This window comes from Aotus nancymaae, unplaced genomic scaffold (genome assembly GCF_030222135.1).
Source record: "Aotus nancymaae isolate 86718 unplaced genomic scaffold, 86718_ANA_hifiasm-v0.15.2.pri h1tg000016l, whole genome shotgun sequence".
NCBI lineage: Eukaryota > Metazoa > Chordata > Mammalia > Primates > Aotidae > Aotus > Aotus nancymaae.
The window spans coordinates 67,827,807-67,835,193 of record NW_026988428.1 but is presented as its reverse complement, the minus strand read 5'-3'; the positions used below and the strand labels follow the sequence as shown (position 1 = coordinate 67,835,193).

The following is a 7,387-nucleotide window of genomic DNA, read 5'->3' as shown; positions in this document are numbered from 1 at the left end:
GGTGGAAAGAAATGAAGTATCCTCCCATTTTAAAGAGAAGGAATTTGAGGCTCACTTATGGGTTCCATGCCATTCTGGCTTCCCAGAGCACTCAGAGATGAGGAAATACGCCTGTGTAACCAGTGGTATGTTGGTGAATGCTTAACAACTGACTCTTTGGTGAAAAAGCCCTAACTAGAAGCATTTGCAAATTCCTGTGGTAAATACTCCCACTGAGACTAATTTCAAGCTACAATATGATGTCCACTGGGTTGCAAAACTCTTGAAAATTCAACAGTGAGTTCTAGCAAATCAGCATAAGCTGGCTCAAACACCTCTGCATACCGGGCGTGTATTCATGCAGATCTGGAGGGAGCTTGCAGCCAGCTGATGAGAAAGGCAAGGTAACTTGCCCAGGCCACAACTGACTGGGAGATGCAGGAATTGAATGAGGGGTGGGAGCCGGCATCTTGGTTCCCAGGCCATGGGTTTATGCAGGTTCTGTTTAGGAAGACAAATTTTTATCTTTGCCTGGCCCCCCTTCAGAAGAGAAGGGATAGCAACATTTTTCCTCTGGCTCCTAAGAAATATGTGTTAGCCACAACCTCCTACCAGAACTAGAAAAACAATGTCATGGAATATTTTTAATAGTGAGTACAAATCCCATACAGTGATGGATGAAGTGTGAAGATTCAAGTCCAGAGTGTCGGCTAGAAGATTACAAATCATTTTTCAGTTTGCATTGTGCTTCTATTCATTTGCTCATTCGTTCAAACTTTTATTCAATCACTCAACTGACATAAATTGGGAGCCCAGACATGGAGATTATTAGCAACAGGAGAGAAGGGCCACCAGTCAGGTACTGATGAGAGAGCAAGGCCAGCTGATGGAGAGAGAGTGTCAGAGATCAGAGGTCAGAGGCAGGAGCAGTTGATGATGAGTCTGCATGCAAGACAGAAGTTTAAAAGTCAGCAGTCACTGGAGTTTCAAGAACCAACAGGTGAGAAGCTCAGGACTAGCAGGTGGAAGGGAGTATTGAGCACCAGTGAGCAGAGAATGTTGCTCTAAGCAGACTTGTCCCAGTCATTGGGCAATTACACAGTTTTTAAAAAAGTTAATTATTTTCTTTTTTGACACAGGGTCTCACTCTGTCATCCAGGCTGGAGTGCAGTGGGGAGACATCTTGGCTCACTGCAGCCTTTATTTCCCAGGCTCCAGTGATCCTCCCACCTCAGCTTCCCAAGTAGATGGGATTACAGGTGTGTACCACCACACCTGGCTAATTTTTGTGTTTTTGGTTGGGGGGTGGTTTCGCCATGTTGGCCAGGCTGGTCTCGAACTCCTGAGCTCAAGAGATCCATCGGCCTTGGCCTCCCAAAGTGCTGGAATTACAGGCGTGAGCCACTGTGCCCAGCCTACACACTTCTTTTTGGGACAAGAGATAACATCAGATAGGTAAAAGGAAAGGAATGAACAGTTGTAGAGAGACCCTGACATCCACAGGCACTGTATGAGTTTTGTTTTTTCAAGTCCTTTCAGCAAAGGGAGACTCTTGTGAGATAGGTGGAATTATTACTCACTTGAGAAACGGATGCTCAGAAAGTTTAAGTGACTGGCCCATGGTTACACAGCTAGTAAGTGGCAGGGCCAAGGGGGATGAAAGGGTAGTAGCTGCACACAGATTCAGCAAAATTGGCAGCTGAACCAGTTAGGTGTCTCCCTGCACATGAGGCTCTTTGGCTATTGGTGGGCTGGAGCGATTAGGGGCAGACAGGGCTGGAGGAAGGAAAGTGATATTTTCATTCTCTCCAGGCCACTAGGAGCAAGGTGTTCACTGTCCTGTCCATGTGTCCTCCCTGGAGGAAGGGCTCTGAGTGTTTACACAAGGGCACATTTCTGGGACGCTGAGGAGGGCCAAACTATAAACGGAGATCGTGCCCCCAGCTTGGCAGATGCCTGAGAGTGAGGCGCTTGCTGACATGCTGATGGAGAACAGGGACTTCTTGTTTACCCGGCTCACCATCTGGATGAGCGAAGCAATGTCCAAGGAAGTGGCTGTAACTAAAAGCTCAGAGCTGCCTCCTTGGCTCCTTCCATGCTTGTGCCACAGGGCTTGGGCTGCTGCCTTCCAGGTACAGTGTGGCTGGGAGAGAGGGAGGGCAGAGGCTTAGAACAGGGGTAGCGTGGGGACACTGCTATGGGGTGGATGGTGACTGCAAATGTCTGGGGGTGAGAAGTTGAGCGCATTCTCTCTGAGGACTTACACAAGCAAATGGACTTCTTTCGAAAGAGAAATTTAGATCAGACGGGGGAGCACTTCCTCACTAAAGAGTTGGAAAACAGTACAATGTGTTAAGCAGACCATTTTGTGAAATGCTTTTCTTTAAAAAATTTTATTTTAGGTTTGAGGGTACATGTGCATGTTTTTTTGGGGGGTGAGTTTGTTTTGTCTCTGTTTTTGTATCACATGTCTTCGTTTTCTAGGTTGGGTTTTCATATACATGTAAATTAGGGTGCGGGGAGCTGAGAGCTAGAGTGGGAGAGGCAGTTCAACAACTACTTGGCTGGTGGCACCGTTTCAAGGCTGATGGTGGCTGAGGCCCAGCCATCCCTCAGACTGAGGTGAGCAGTGCCCAGGGTGCCAATGCTAAATGAACTCTGGACATTTGTTCCACACAGCACCAACCTTGTGGGCTCCTGGAGCTCTGGCTGGGCCATGAGGGGAAGGGAGAGAGATGGCAACAGAAATACCCCGGGTTTGGTGTGCGGCTGGTGGCCCGCGGGTGTGCCCTGTGTGGTGTGCACCTGTTTCAGGGAGCCTGGGACCCCCGCCCAGGCTGTCTACACAATTATGCTGATGCCGCTGGGTTTGGCCTTGCTGCTGGTGGGGGGCAGCAGGGTAGGGGCTGCCTGTGGTGGTGTGCTGTGTGCTCCATGTGGGCTGCGGGCAGCGGTGGATGGCCATGGGCGTGGGCCCAGCAGGCTGGGTGCCCCCCGTGGGGACAGTGGCAGTACTGGTGTGCATGCTGAATGTGCTGGGGCGGGCGGTGGTGGTAGCGGGGTGGGTTATGCTGCATGTGGCAGTGCTGAGTGTGATGCCCATGCATGGGGGCCTGTGGCAGCCCCTCAGGTGACCCTGGGTGGTGGCCAGCCACGGAGTGCTGCAGGTGGGACAGGACCACCGGTATGTGGGGAGGTGGCGGGGTTGGGGCTGAGGGCAGATGGGCCTGAGGAGGGGGCTTCCCTCTCTTGCTCCTGAATAAGGAGCCCAGGAGGGAAAATGAGTTGGGCATAGTATTGTGTGGGCAAGATGGACAGTCTCGTGTTGATGTAGCTCTCAGACGTATGTGAGGACCGCTAATGATGGACCCTGGCTTCTGAGAGGTCCCACAGGGAGCTGCTGAGGGCACTGCGCTTGAGGCCCTCCCTGCTGGTGTAGCTGTCGTCCAGGCAGGCCCAGCTCAGTGTTCCGTTGCCCGACTCCTTTTTGAGGCTGGAGCACTGGGACATGCTGGGCCGCACGACGCCGTTCTGCTTCTTGAACTCCTACTCTGTCCTGTGCCTCTCCATTTCCTGTACTTCTGCAATGGACTCCCGCAGGCCATCGGTGAATTTCTTTCGGTCTTGAGGGTTGGTGGTGTTGAAGTTTATTAACACTTTGATGTCTGCTCCTGGGACACAAGAGGCGAGGCAGATGCCATTGGGGTAGTACTGGTTATTGAAGAGCAGGACCTGCATGCTGTACAGGGAGAAGGACTGTCAGAAGTTGTACGTCACTGAGTTCTTCTTCTTCTGGAAGATCTTGGTGACCACCAGGAGGTCGTTGAACAGGAATATTTCTCGCTGGTGTAGTCTGAGTTTCTGGGGCTTGTTTGGGTCTGGAACCTCGAAGAGCTGGCAGTAGCAGACCAACCAATGGTGGGGCAGAGAGGGCACACAGCTGAGCCCAGGATGCAGGGATCCGATTGGCTTCTTCTCCACCTTCTGCACCTGGGACACATGGTCCTCATTGGTCTTCAGCTCTCGCTTACAAATCTGTTCATAGATCCCAATGAGCATCTCCCGGGGGATGTCCTCGCCATCATCCACACCTCGGAGGTGCTTGATGAAATCCTCCAGCTTCATCTTCCACTCAGGCTTGACACTGGGGCTGTACCTGTAGGTGTTCGGCAGGATGATGGCAAAGGCCAGGATGAAAATGGTGTCTGGGTTCTGGAACTGCTGCACCACTCCGGGGTGGCAGATGCAAGTAGCGTTGGCTGAAGGCCTCCATGAGCCGTTCTACTTTCTGAGCCTCCCCTTGGACACAGATGTGCGCCTGGAATTTCCTGAGGGCCTCAATGGAATTTCCTCAGCTCGCAGAGAAGTCCATCTTGTCCACGCAGTCGAGCACCTTGCTCTTGAACTGCTTCTGCGGTTGCCCAGGGACTCACGGATCATCTGCCTGCTGAGGCCCTTGCACTTCATCAGGAAGTGGGCCAACCCCACGGCCATGTCAGGTACGAAGCCACTCTCGATGAGGTACTGGGCTCCATTCTCAGGCTTCTTGTTGACGAGGGCCTCCTTGTGCTCGGTCTGCTTGCTGAGCGTCTGCTCCCACAGGCTGTCTCGGGACCACCACTCGGAGCTGCAGTTGATGGTGTCGTTGGAGTTGGATGTGCTGTTGATGCCGTCATTGTCGCCTTCTGAGTAGTCCGACTCAGACTTGCTGTGCCGGTTGGCCAAGCTGTTGATGGCCACGTGGCTGTCCAGGGGCCTGGGGGTCGGGCCGCAACTCAGGCTCCTCCCGGGGGAGGTTCTTGGGAGGGAGGCACTGTGGGGACCAGGCTTGGGGCTGCCCTGCTGCCCACTGAGGCTGGGCGCGTAGGCACTCTGCCTCTTGAGCGAGCCCTGCTCCGAGCGGTCACTGAGGTCCACCGAGCTGTCGCTGGGTGGCTCGATGGTGAGCAGTGGGCGATACTCCACCCGCAGCCACTGCAGCTCGTGTCAGTGTCGGCCTTGTCCTCCTTGTGGGCCGGGGCCCAGCAGCCCAGGGCGGTGCCCCCAGCCCGCAGTGGCAGGTCCGACTCAGTGCTGGATGGCCGGTCCCCAGCCTGCAAGAGGGGCAGAGGGGGCGACAGCTCCTCCTTGTCGACGTACAGGGTGACGTTGCTGTACAAGGCCGTCATCTCGTCCAGTTTGCGGTGGTCCATGTTGTGCAGGGCCGTCTGGGGATCGGCATCCAGGGCCCACGCCTCCTCCAGGGCCCGCGCCTCCTCGGTGTGCAGGCTGTGCCTTCGCGGAGTCGCTGGAGGGCCAGAGACTTGAGGGTGGTCGGCTCTCTGAGGTGGCCACACTCACCACACTCTGGGAGCCATCGTTAGTCACTGAGACCTGCTTCCCCTCGAAGTAGGAGCTGTGCACTTTCTCAGGCCCCTCAAAGGAGAACTGCACCCTCATGTTGCACAGCACGATCCGCTGGAAATTCTTGTTCATCTGGCACTGGAGAAACACCGTCTGGATGGTGCAGGCCGTGTGGCAGGTTACCAGGCGCCCCCCATATTTTGGTTCTGGCATCTCCACCTGCTTGTCCTGCAGGTCCGAGGAGAGCTCAGCGCTCGGAGAATGAGCGTGAGTGCTCGATGGCCTCCTTCTTGGCTGGCTTGCGCAGGATGGAGGTCCAGTGCTGCAGCTTGGGCCTCTGCATGCACTGCTGCTGCCCCTGCAGCCCCGGGTACAGCCCATAGGCTCCCACCGACGTGTGCCTGTAGCGATCCGGGCTCAGGCTGGAACCTGGCACTAAGGGCCCCGGCGGGTAGGCTGAGAGGCTGTCCAGGGACATGCCCGTCTCGCTGCTGGCCTTGACACCGCTGTCAAGCTGCAGCTCCAGCAGGCACTGGGTCCTCTCCGAGTTGCAGTGCAGGCACCACATAGCGGCTGCAGCAGGAGCAGGCCAGGTTGGGAGCCAGGACCCAGGCCCAGCAGAGGCCGTCGACTCCTGCAGCAGTCGCGGGGCTGACACCCGGCCACCCGGAGACACGACCACCCGCTAGGCAACCACGTTGCGGCTCCTGGCCCAGTGTCCACCGGCTCCCATGGATATATCACATAATGATGAGGTTTCTAGTATGTATCCCCTTCACCCAAGTGGTGAACACTGTACCCAGTAGGTGATTTTTCAACCTTCACCCCCTCCCAGCCTCCCCACTTTCATAGTCCCTAGTGCCTATTACTTCCATCTTAATTTCCATATGTACCCAGTTGTTTAGCATCCACTTATAAGTCAGAACATGCAGTGTTTGATTTTCTGTTTCTGAGTTATTTCCCTTTAGATAATGGCCTCTAGCTACATCCATGTTGCTGCAAAGGACATGATTGCATTATTTTTGTGGCTGCATAGTATTCCATGGATCATGTTTCTTTATCTGACCCTCCATGGATAGACACTTAGGTAGATTTCATGACTTTTCTATTGTGAATAGTGCTGAGATAAACATACAAGCACAGGTATCTTTCTGATAAAATGTGTCTTTTTGATTTCTTTTCCTCTGGGATTGCTGGGTCAAATGGGATTCTGTTTTTGGTTCTTTGAGAAATTTTCATACTTTTTCCATAGGGTTTGAACTAACTTACATTCCTGTCAACAGTGTATAAGACTTTCTGGATTGTTTTTGGGATTGGTGGAGAGAGACGGCTGGGAGCAGTACCTCTGCCTGGTTGGGATGAGTAACTGATGAGGGTGACTCTCTCCCAGCCCAGACCATGCAGTTTGGGAGACATCAACTCATTTCATTTGAAAGAGCTGAGGAAACTGGGGAGAGATGAATCCTTGCATCCTTTGTGGGGATGTGGGTATAAAAGTAGGTCACTCGTACCTTTGCCTTGTGCCTTTCCTGCTCTTGAAGGAGCAGAGTGATCCAGAGAATCCAGAATTGTGAGCAACCTGCAAATTGTTTCTGTTTGACATTTAGGATGCCTTCTTTAATTGCTTTGATTCAGGCTGATTTGAAAAATTGCTTTCATTTTGTATTGGTCGGGATAGAGTTGCACTGAATGATCCCAAAATCTCAATGACTTCACTTGATAAATTGTGCTTCTCACTCACATCACAGCTGCATGTGAGGTGGTAAAAGAAGGAGAGCATGCGGGACGCTGTGTTCCACATAGTCATTCAGGGATCCAGGCCCTACCATTTCCTAGCCCCATAGTTCTCTGTTGCTTGTTGTTGGGAGGCAAGGAAGGGAAGGAGAAAGACAGTAGGATTTCTCAGAAGATTTTTAGGGGCTAGTTCTAGAAGTGACATAAATTATATATGACTACATTCCACTGGCCAGAATCAGTTATATGGCCCCATATACTGCAAAAAAGATTAAAATGAAGTGCCCAGGAGGAAAAGGACAGTGGGTTTGGTGAACTCATAGAAGTATCT

At 52.8% G+C, this 7,387-nt stretch overlaps 1 pseudogene; it reads right to left on the bottom strand.

The window, feature by feature from the left end:
- Positions 1-2,820: 2,820 nt before the first annotated feature.
- LOC105719700 (IQ motif and SEC7 domain-containing protein 1-like) lies at positions 2,821-5,890 on the bottom strand (annotated as a pseudogene).
- Positions 5,891-7,387: the final 1,497 nt, after the last annotated feature.